Here is an 11,294-nt window from a genome sequence, read left to right as displayed (position 1 = left end):
CATGCATAGGCTCCCCCTACATGTATGCACTCATGTAAATATGGAATACTGGTTGACCCGTTGCGCCAAATGGCGCAGAGACCTGCTGAAGACATGTTGTCGATGAAAATAGTTTCATGCTGCAAGAACCTTCAACTAAAGCATGCTATTTTTTAAACATGTTTATTACGTTGTTAAATAATAGTCTAGGAAAAGAGAAACTTTGCATAATATGAATATGCTCAGTTTGAAAATATGGGCACTATGATGAGAGAGTAAAGTTGGCATGGTTGTATTTTTTTAGCAAGAGAAACCTGGCCATGCATATTTTTCCTGCAAAAAAGAGGGAAAATATAAGAAACCTAAGAAAAAAACATGCCTTTGTTGTGCATATACGAAGATATAGGGATCAGGAGGTATTAGGATAGCCCATATGTTATTTAGCCCAACCCACATAGAGCGATGCCTGTGGCCCGTGAGGAGCTGAATAAGAAGCGGCAGGGGGCGGAGCGAGCGAAGACTGTCTATCCCCCTCCTTCCTTTCTCGGTTCGTCAGCTGGGTAACAAATGGCACAGAGACCCACTGAATCCATGTTCAGCATGAAAAGAAATTCCATGTTTTAGTTGTTTTATTAGCGGGCAAATATATATGATAACAAATTTAACCCCCTTTAATAAAAAAATAGAGACTTGTCATCTACAATGAGATATACCTACACATTTTAATTTGGTAGTAGAGTCCCATTTCAAGACCATGTCATATTGAAGAAATGTGTATTTTTCAGTAATCTCCCGTTGCGCCAAATTGCAAACAGACCCACACCATACGTGCTTTGAAAATATTCCATTTATCAGTATTGAGCAAGCACATATGGTTACTATTCTAACCACTATATAAACAAAATGAACGGGGGCTTGTATAAGGGTAACCAAAGTTCAAAAGAAAAAAAGTGTTGTATGTGTTGTTTTTCCGATGATTTGGGTCTTGGAACACCTGAATAGGCAAGCACAGTATTGCAAGTAAGAAAATGTGAAACATTGATAATAACTTGCCTCATATACATGATAGTTTTAGGTCATACAAGTAGTGGGGAAAAGAAAAGCAGTCTATATGTGATGAAGCAAGCCTAAGTCAAATAGGTAATGCCCATACAACCAAATTCATTACAATGGATGGATTTCAGTCCTAAAACTGGAAAGTAAATATGCATAACAGAAGTGAATCGTAGAACGTGGTTTATACACAGCACGATAGTCTTCCTGTGAGTACATCTTCTACCACACATCGCCTGTAAACAAAAGAAAAGATAACCATGAGTTATTTCTACTTATAATAGAGCAACATCACAACAGTTCTAGTTATCCACATTGTTACGTTGCATATATATAAGAGAAGTCATGCATGTACCTAGCTAGAACAAATTAGCCCATAGCATTTTTCAGACTCATTTCGTGTCCTCGGTTTCTCAATGCTGCTGTAATTGTAGTATCTTATCTCTGTTTTCACCACAGATTTCATGAATCATTTTGCTTCCATAGCAGCAGGGTCTTCTGACATGGTCTCATGTAATAGCCATACGGCTATTTTATCTCCAAAAGATAATGTTGGTGTATGGAAATTATAGTCATCCACATCATGCCACTGTCACATCTTGCTTCGATACTCAGCCACCGGTAGGCCCAAAGTTTGTAGAATAATATCCAACATCATCCTGTGAGGTATTTTCACCATCGGTGGAGCACCCTGTAGGTTTTAATGGCATGCCATAAATTTGCAGAATTTACAGGGAAGCCTAAGACATTTTAGAATTTACAGGGAAGCCTAATGGCATGTAAATTTAATTGGATTGTTGGCTGAACAATTTCTCTAATGTACATCTTTAAAAATACATTACAGTAACCTGGCCTAAAACTTAGATTCTGTGTGATGTTGCTTTGTTCATTAGTGAACTTTTGGGATGCTTGCCTGAATAAATTGGGATTACATAGGACCATAAGTATGTTGTTCTTGAGAGCTAAAATTGATCCATAATTCCATGTCTACGGATGCAACAATTCAGCTTAGACATCCAATCGTAGTTAGGTTCAGGTTCAGCCTATTTCATATAGCTAGCAAAAGCAAGTGGAAGGCCTCCACCCTAGGGAACTACTTGTTTGCATGTGCTCTGACTAAACTGAACAAGATACTTGTATCTCTGAAATGTACTACACTCTTATTTTCTGCATAACAATTTTGTGACATCCATACACAAACATACCTGTAGGCCAATAACCAAGCTCGCCATAATCCGCTGACAGATGCAAATTGCATTGACACAAACTGGAGCCCACACAAGTGCCAAAAGTTGCACGTGTGTATGGCAAAGCTTCGAGAACATTCAGTATTCCCGCTGAGAGCATGAGCAGATCCATGTCCGAGCCTCCATCGTTGTAATCTGGTATCCCATTCTCATCCTTGTCAGACCTTTGTCTTCCCAAAATCAAATTTGTCCTGAACCAAAACAGAAAGAATTCGATTCATTTATTTTTAGCAACATGTAATAGAAAGCCTACTAAATCTTCCTTTGGTGGAATCTGCACTTTCATCTACCCAGAAAGGAACAATTTTGCACAATAAAGAACACAGACGTCAAGGACTAATATAAATGAAGTGAGATCTTCGTTCCAAAAATAAGTGAAATTAACATGTCATACATATCTGCTCCTTAGTATAAGTAACTACTCCTACTTAATGCCCAACAGTAGTCTTAGAAAAATGAAGGGAGAAGGGATAAGTTTAGAACTGAAGTACGCTTGAAGCCCAACAGTACAGTATGTCTGAAGCCAACAATCCAATGACCCTGCATAAGAAATAATTATTGAATATTTTTCTGACCTGATGCAGGGTCATGGGGTTGTTGGTGGCTGGAAGACGGCGCAAGGTAGTTGCTCGTTGTATAAAATACACGTCAAGAAAAGTCAACCCACTCATACTTCTACAATGGCAGGGGCAAATCAAAAATGGATAGAAGAATTAGTACAATCCTAAAATCTGGAATGCAAATTGCTTCTTCAAACAACTGGGCTTATTAACCCAATTATAAACAGTCACACTTGCTCAAAGATTAGATAAATCACAGATGTAAGCAATATAAAGAGGCTCAGACATTAAATAAAACAGGAATGTAAGAAATATGAAGTGCAGGTATCTGTACACCTCACACTTCTCGTTTGTAGTGCACAAGTCATCGGATGGTTCAAAGGGGGATATAATACAAAAGCAAGACAGGAATATAAGGTGCAGGTTTCTGTACACCTCACACTTATCATTTGTAGTGAACAAGTCATTGGATGGTTCAAAGGAGGATGAAATACAAAAGCAAGACAGGTTTAGGTAACACATTCAAGTGTGATTATTAATGTATCATCAGACACTACAAAATATAATTGTTGACTCGATAGCCGGACCTACCTGGCATATCAAGAACAGCCTCAAATTCTGAAGAAATGAGGCATCATCAGGGGGTAAGTATGCCAATGATCATATCCTCACAATTGATCTGGACTTTTTCTTTTTCCAACTAAACTGATAACTTTGTGTTATCTATCAGATACGAGAGGTAATAAGACAACGCCAAAAGTATATCTTCTTGAATTCCATTCTCGGTAGTAAAAATCTGGGAGAGAGAAACCATATCATTTATATTTCCTTGAAGTATGGAAATACTGCAGTAATGTGAAGGAAAAATTCACAGAACCTGGAGTGCTCGCCTAGGACTTAAAAATTCACAGAACCTGGAGTTCTCGGTAGTAACAAGCTGGAAAGTTTCTTACAAATGCGGAAATATCCATAAGATTGCATCTCTCCTGTTCTACTCAAATAATATTTTGTATATATCAGAGGTTTCAAAAGCTAGGTACCAGTTAACTCCTATTGTGTCTGTTTGTATATATATCATTGGTCTGTTTTATTCTAGAGCCTTACTAACCAAATAAAGATCAAAATTTTGAAGTAAATTCTATGCCTAGAAACCAAATAAGAACTACACTGAAAATATTTATGAATTACTACAACTATTCAGACCATTTTAGACTACTTTAGTATGAGACTGTAATCAAGAATAATGAATGTAGGTGATCTGATATCTTGTTCGAACAATAAAATAAATAAGGACATACAGGTAATGGATTTGACCAACAAAACCAAATACTTCTAGATCTGTACGAACTTCTAAAGAATTGATCAAATCTTAAAAGTTAGAAAGGCTAAGCAGATAGAGTAATGATATGTTACAGGAATAAGCAAGCATGTCCGCTGACCATACATAGTAGCTGATTAGCGATGATGCACTCAATGCGAACCGGTGTTTCCATGCCTATCAGGATAAAGGTATTCTTTTCTGCAAGGATAAACATGGAAGTGGAGTGATCAAGCACACCGAAAAGAGTTTTCATGACTTAAAAATAATAAACAGAATATGGAAATAAGTGCTTTGAAACATAGAATTTTGGAGCTGCACAAAAGATGCAGCTGAAGAGGACACCCCTAAATGAAAACATCAAGCTAAAAAATTAAGCTAGCAAACCAGTCTGACCTATTAGATATCCCACATGGACAGTAGCACCTACATATTGAAGCAACAAAATTGACACAAAAAAAATCCCCATATATGAACATCACAATCTGTGGGCATTAACTAAACACAAATTAAACCTAAAAGAAGAAGTCAAATGATAAATCTTCTACAACATTAACACATGGGTGATAACATCAAGAAAACAATTGATTGTGTTCACACGAGAGAAATATCACCTTGTTCTTCTTCACCAAATTCTTCTGCTGGATTATTCCTCCTCTTATTTCTCAGATCGTCAGACATCGAATCAGAGGATGGAGCGCCTAACAGAGCAGAGCAGGGAAAATCTTTAGGTCTAGTAAACATTAGCCAAGCGAGTACACAAATTCTTGTCCATTACCTTGAGGAATATGAGATCCAAAAATAATACACTGCGATAAGGTGACCATTATGACAATGTCCATGGACCTGCAAGCACCATTGAGTACAATCACAGAAAAAAAAATCAAAAATACATTACAGAACAACAGGACATCATCACAATAATACCTTTAATCTAAGAGAATAAATGAATAATAATGAAGAAATAATGGAAGGAGAACAGAACTATAAAGCTTTTCTTAATCGATGAGTAGCCTGGTTCACTTCCCAAATATAAATATGCAGAAATTGAGGGAGATGGACACCGATCAATTTGACATGCTGCGCTTTCTGCCAAACTAAGAGACACAACCAGCCAATGTATTTTTAGCTCCACTACACCAATCTGATTGTAAGCTGATCAAGCAGAAAGAATAGACAATATAAACCATGCCCCTATTATCCTAACCCAGGGCAGCCGACAAGCGGGACCAGGAGCAGCACCGGCCCACCTGTCATTGCGAGACCACAAGCTCGGGCGCACAAGCCGGGTGCGCATGTGTCGGCCAACCTCTCCATGGCTTCCCACGATGCGCACGACGCGGTCAGCGTGCGACATGACGTGCGACGCGGCAGGAACAGGCTCACCCAACGAAATCCAACCCAGCCAATGGAGACCTGAGCCGAGCCCACCAGTCATAGTACGCCACGAAAGAACATCAGGTAAAAAACGCAGTAAAAATCTAACGTCCGGCAGAGCAGCGTTGATCCGACTTGTGTAGATCGAACGGGTAGAATCGAATGGAAATCGAGGGAGTTTCAGGTGAGCGGGTCGCCCAGCCACAGAGTATGCATCAAAATTTAGTATAAAAAAAGGACTACTCATGAGTAGAACGCAATTTGGAATGACATGTTCTAGTAGGAATCCTAGATATACAAAGAGAGTATTAGTTCAGCAGAATCAATATCATTATGCAACAAACTATCAACCATTGCACTATATCTCAAGAATTTATAGTGTAGCCACCAAACAAAGTGGTAATCAAGGCAACATCAATCTAACAACAATGGCTGACTGATGATGTTTTAGTCCTTCCGGTTTACTAATTCAGAGGAACTGTAACAAAAATCGCTCTTTGGTCAATAGCATCAACTGATTCTTTGAACTCTAAATTCCACTCTTAGCTAAAATTATTCTTCCTCTCTTCTATGTCAGATCTGCACACGTCAAGTTTAAAAATCCATATAATAGCAAAGTAAAATACGTGTGAGGAAGAAATTAAGAGAGGGAGAGAAAGAGTGGAGCACCTAGTTCGCCGCCGGCTTGCATCGCTCGAGCCGCCTGCAACAGGCACCTCCAGATCCACGGGGCAGCCATGGGAGGAGGGATGAGCTCCTGGTTCCTCTCGCCTTCCCACACCGCCTGTTCACCTCGAGCTCCTTGCCCAGTGGGGGGGTGTGGAGGCAGAGGTGGCGCCTCTCATGGTGCAGAGGAGGTGACGACGCGGTGGCGCAACAAGTCGACCTGCCGGCCGCCGGCAGGTGCGCGAGGCCTCACCCGGCCCCTTCCCCATGCTAGGATCGCTCACCTTCTCCTTCCCCGCTGTTGCTTGCCTTCCTCGCCGGCCTCCTCCTTCCCTTTTCGTCCGCATCCTACACCTCCCCTGCATCCCCACCCGCACCGCGAAGACGACCTACGTCCGATCTGGATCGACGGTGACATGGAAGAGGACAGGAGTGTCAGGCCTGCACTTTCAGTTACAGCTGTTTCACTTCTTCAGTTAACGAACGGCCAGGATCTCCGCCATCGCCATCGATCCAACGGCTCGCGAGGCTCGCCGTATCACTGTACCGTTTCGTTGTAACTGTAGCTTTTCATTCCCGTTACTGTAGCTGTCACCATTGCCAGCGTAGCTATAAAGCTAGCGGCCCCGTCTGTAAGAGGCATGCCATTATTCGAGAATTCTCTCTGATACAATCATATATTTTACAGTAATACAAACCCTAGCTGCTACTTTCCCCTTCCTTTTGCGTGAGATCTGTTTGTTCTAGCTCAATTCCACCTTGATTCCCTCTCGGGGCGTGACAATTGGTATCATGAGCGTAGGTTTTCCTCGGCGGCGCGACAGATCGGAGCTGCGACGGTGATTTCCCACCCTTCCCTCCCTTTCTCGTCAGCAGCGGAGGTGCTGGTGGCGATTGGCGGCGGAGTAGGAGGCGCAGGAGGCGGTAGACCTATTCGACGGCAGCGCGTTGGGCCCGACTGGTTGTTTGAGCACACCGCTCACTCTGTAAAATCCCAGGTCGTGCGACGTGTGGTGCTGTTTCGGCGGCGATCTCGTTCGGCGGCGGCGGCAGGGTAAGCGTTCAGATCTGGTTCCCAGCTCGTCCTGGAGGTAAAATTCCCCTCTGAACGGCTTCCCCAAGATGGGGCGTGCGAAGAATAGCCTCATGAATCAGAGGTAGCTGAACTCCTAGCCATGAAAGGGGAATTTCTGCAACACCGTGAGGAGACCGCAGAGTTTCGTGGCGAAGTGGATGATCTGCGCAAGGATGTGCACGGCATTGGCCTCAAGCAGGACACCATGGTCTCAGTCATGGATGGAGTACAAAAAGCGGTCTCGTCCCTGAATACACAGCTTGCAGCCATGGCAGATGTGCTCAAATCCCTGTCAAATCCAGATGCGTCAACGTCAGCACACCCGGGCCAACCCGCAGCAGAACAGCAGCAAGTCCACAAGGAAGCCAATGCGCCAGAAGACAGGCCACTCACAGCAGAACTGTGGAAACGTTTGGAGATTGAGCAGGCCAAAACCCGTTAGGTTGCTGCACAAATCCCACCAAACCTTCCACCGATTCAGGTCCCTAGGCCTTCTGTTCCTCCTGGTTATGGGGCGACCATCCCGCTGGACGTCCCCTCTGCAAATGCAACTCCTACAGCTGCATACAAAACTACGCGCACCCCCACTTTCCACAACTTTCAACCACCTGCAGTGCGCCAAGGCTGGGATGATTTTCAGCGACAGTATGATCAGGAAATGAGGACTCAGTTTCTCAAGAGTATCACCAAAGGCCCGCGCATGGATTTCCCACGCTTTGATGGTGAAAACCCAGCCGGTTGGATTCGGCAGTGTGAAAAATATTTTCAGATGGCAGGCGCACCAGCAGAGTTCAAGGTCAGTTTGGCTCAACTGTACATAGTGGGCAGGGCAGATGTGTGGTTACGCCGATCGGGCATCATAAAAAAACAACTATCATGGGCACAATTCTGCGAAGAAATTCTCCGACGGTTCTCATCAGCAAGCTCTTATGACCTGACAGAGAAGTTCACAAATCTGAAACAAAATACACTCACCGTGTCAGAATACACAGACCAGTTTGAGGAATTGATGGCAGAAGTACAAGCTGAAAACCCTATTATGGACGAAAGCTGGTTTATCAGGTGCTGTGTAAATGGACTTCGCTCTCATATAAAGTTTCAGGTACGGCCATTGAGGCCCTCCTGACTGACTGATGCTTACTGGCTGGCAGTCGACTTGGAAAAGGGCCAACCAGATAAAAAGGCTTATAACACATATTCCGGTACTGGCAAGAGCTCTGGCAATTATCAGAAACCTTACACTGTTCTACCTGACAAAGCAACTGAAAACAAGACAGCAGTAGTTAACCAAAGAGCAAGAGAGCCTGGCAAATGCTGGAGATGTGGAGATGTGTGGTTTCATGGTCATAAATGCAAGATGGCACCTGTACTAAATGTTCTCACTGGTGAAGAGCCACCAGAGCAACAGAAAGAACAAGAAGTTTTAGAAGAACCTGAACTGGAAGAACAACCAGAAACTGAAGAACATTGCATGACAATATCAGCACAGGCCATGCAGTCAGACAATGTTAACACCATTTCCATCCTGGTGCAGATAGGGGGAAAACAGGGCATAGCTTTAGTGGATTCTGGAAGTAATTCAACTTTCATCAGTCTCCAATTTGCACTGTCCACTACTTGCACAATTCTTAAAGACACCTCTAGAGCTGTTACTGTAGCAGGAGGAGGGACACTGTGGTCTGGTTCTTTTGTCCCAACGACCACTTTTATAGCAGGTAACACTAAATTTCAGCAACAGTTCAGAGTACTGAATCTCCCTGGTCATGACATGGTGCTGGGCAGTGATTGGATGGCCAGGCACAGTCCTGTTTCCTTTCATTATAATCCTAGACAGATCACTGTAATGAAGGAGAAACTGACACCTGTCACTATAAGGGCTTGTGATACATTAGCTGATGCTACAACAATTGAAGCTGATGAAGTACATAAGCTTCTCTCAGCAGGAGCACCTGGTTATGTGCTACAACTCATTAGAGATACCACCTTGAAGAAACCTGACAACAACACTGTTCCTCCACCTGTGGCAGAGGTTATCCAACAGTTTCCTGAGGTTTTTCAAGAGCCAAAGGGCCTCCCTCCCAAAAGAGCACATGATCATAAAATTCCATTGAAAGAACAAGCAAAACCACCTAATTCCAGACCTTACAGAGTGCCTCATATGCAAAAGACTGAGCTAGAAAGACAAATTGATGCTATGCTCAGAGATAAGATTATAAGAGCAAGTGAGAGCCCTTACTCCTCCCCAGCAATCCTGGTCATGAAAAAAGATGGCACCTGGAGAATGTGCATTGATTACAGAAAACTGAATGATGTTACTATCAAAAATAAATTTCCAATACCTGTCATTGAGGATCTCCTTGATGAACTGCATGGAGCAACTTACTTCACCAAGTTGGACCTCAGATCTGGCTATCACCAAGTGAGAATGCATGAAGAGGATATACCCAAAACAGCCTTCAGAACTTACTTTGGTCATTATGAGTTCTTGGTCATGCCTTTTGGCCTTGCCAATGCACCAGGAACATTTCAAGCACTCATGAACAATATCTTTGGGCCCTACCTCAGAAAGTTTGTGTTGGTCTTCTTTGATGATATCTTAATCTTCAGCAAATCATTGTCTGAGCACATTGCACATCTGCAACTAGTGTTGCAGCTGCTGAAAGAACACCAGCTCTTTGCAAAAATGTCTAAATGTGTGTTTGCAGTTCAGAAAGTGGAGTACTTGGGTCATATCATAACTGGTGAAGGAGTTTCCACTGACCCCTCAAAGGTTGCAGCAGTTGCTGATTGGCCACTGCCTACTACACCCACACAGCTCAGAGGATTTCTAGGCCTATGTGGTTATTACAGAAGATTTGTTAAAGATTTTGGCACAATTGCAAGACCACTACATGATGTACTGAAAAAGGACAACTTCCAGTGGACACAAAAACAAACCACAGCTTTTCAGAACTTGAAACAAGCTATGATCAGTGCTCCAGTACTAGCCCTCCCAAATTTCTCTGAACCTTTTACCTTGGAAACAGATGCTTCTGGCACTGGCTTGGGAGCTGTCATGATGTAGCAGGGCAGACCACTAGCTTACTACAGCTCCACCCTCTGTCCCAAAAATGCTGCCCTATCTACATATGAAAAAGAAGCTTTAGCAATCATTGCTGCATTAAAGAGATGGAGACACTACTTCCTGGGTAATGATCTCATCATCAAAACTGACCACCAGAGCTTGCAGTATATGACTGATCAGAAAATCACCACTGGAATTCAGCACAAATTGATGCTCAAACTACTGGAATTCAATTTCACACTCCACTACAAGAAAGGCAAGGAAAATATTGTGGCTGATGCTCTCTCCAGAAAAACACCTCTCATGGCTATGTCTTTAGTGACACCTCAATGGATTGCTGCTGTGGAAGAATCCTACACTAAGGACAGTACTTGTCAATCACTCTTGGAAAAATTACTTCTGTCCCCCCAACACTCTGTTAATCAGAACACCTTCACTCAGGAATCATCAGGCATAAAGGAAAAATCTATGTGGGAAAAGATCTGGAACTCAGGCAAAGACTTCTCACTGCACTGCATGCTTCTGCTCTTGGGGGTCACTCAGGTATGAAAGCTACATACCACCGCATCAAACAGATCTTCTACTGGCCAGGCCTCAAAAGAGATGTTGATCAGTTTGTGGCTGTGTGCCCTGTGTGCCAGAAAAACAAAGGAGAGAACTGTCCTTATCCAGGCTATCTAGATCCACTCCAGCTCCCTGACATGGTTTGGACACACCTGAGTATGGACTTCATAGAGGGATTACCAGCATCTAATGGCAAAGATGTGATCATGGTTGTGGTTGACAGACTGTCTAAATTTGCACATTTCATTCCCCTCTCACACCCCTTCACAGTTCAAACGGTGGCTCAGGCGTTTATCGATCATGTACTGAAACTGCACGGACCACCTCTGGCAATAGTTTCTGATAGAGATCGAATCTTCACCAGTCAACTCTGGCAGGACATTTTTAAGGG

General features: G+C 42.9%; 1 long non-coding RNA gene across 6 annotated transcripts; it reads right to left on the bottom strand.

Annotated features, from left to right (window-relative positions):
* Window positions 1-1,000: 1,000 nt before the first annotated feature.
* LOC123078625 (uncharacterized) lies at window positions 1,001-6,640 on the bottom strand. 6 transcript variants are annotated; one of them, XR_006437575.1, is made up of 9 exons: window positions 6,204-6,640; window positions 4,936-5,003; window positions 4,772-4,858; window positions 3,717-4,358; window positions 3,431-3,635; window positions 2,855-2,954; window positions 2,238-2,470; window positions 1,388-1,723; window positions 1,001-1,268 (listed from the first exon to the last, which is right to left on the bottom strand). It is a non-coding gene; the product is annotated as an uncharacterized lncRNA (long non-coding RNA). The 6 variants fall into 6 exon arrangements; XR_006437577.1 differs by having other exon boundaries at window positions 4,284-4,358; XR_006437573.1 differs by having other exon boundaries at window positions 3,431-4,358.
* Window positions 6,641-11,294: the final 4,654 nt, after the last annotated feature.

The sequence above is a fragment of the Triticum aestivum genome, chromosome 3D (genome assembly GCF_018294505.1).
Source record: "Triticum aestivum cultivar Chinese Spring chromosome 3D, IWGSC CS RefSeq v2.1, whole genome shotgun sequence".
In the NCBI taxonomy this organism is placed as follows: Eukaryota; Viridiplantae; Streptophyta; class Magnoliopsida; order Poales; family Poaceae; genus Triticum; species Triticum aestivum.
The sequence above is the reverse complement of the archived record's forward strand: the minus strand, read 5'-3'. Positions and strand labels throughout refer to the sequence as shown.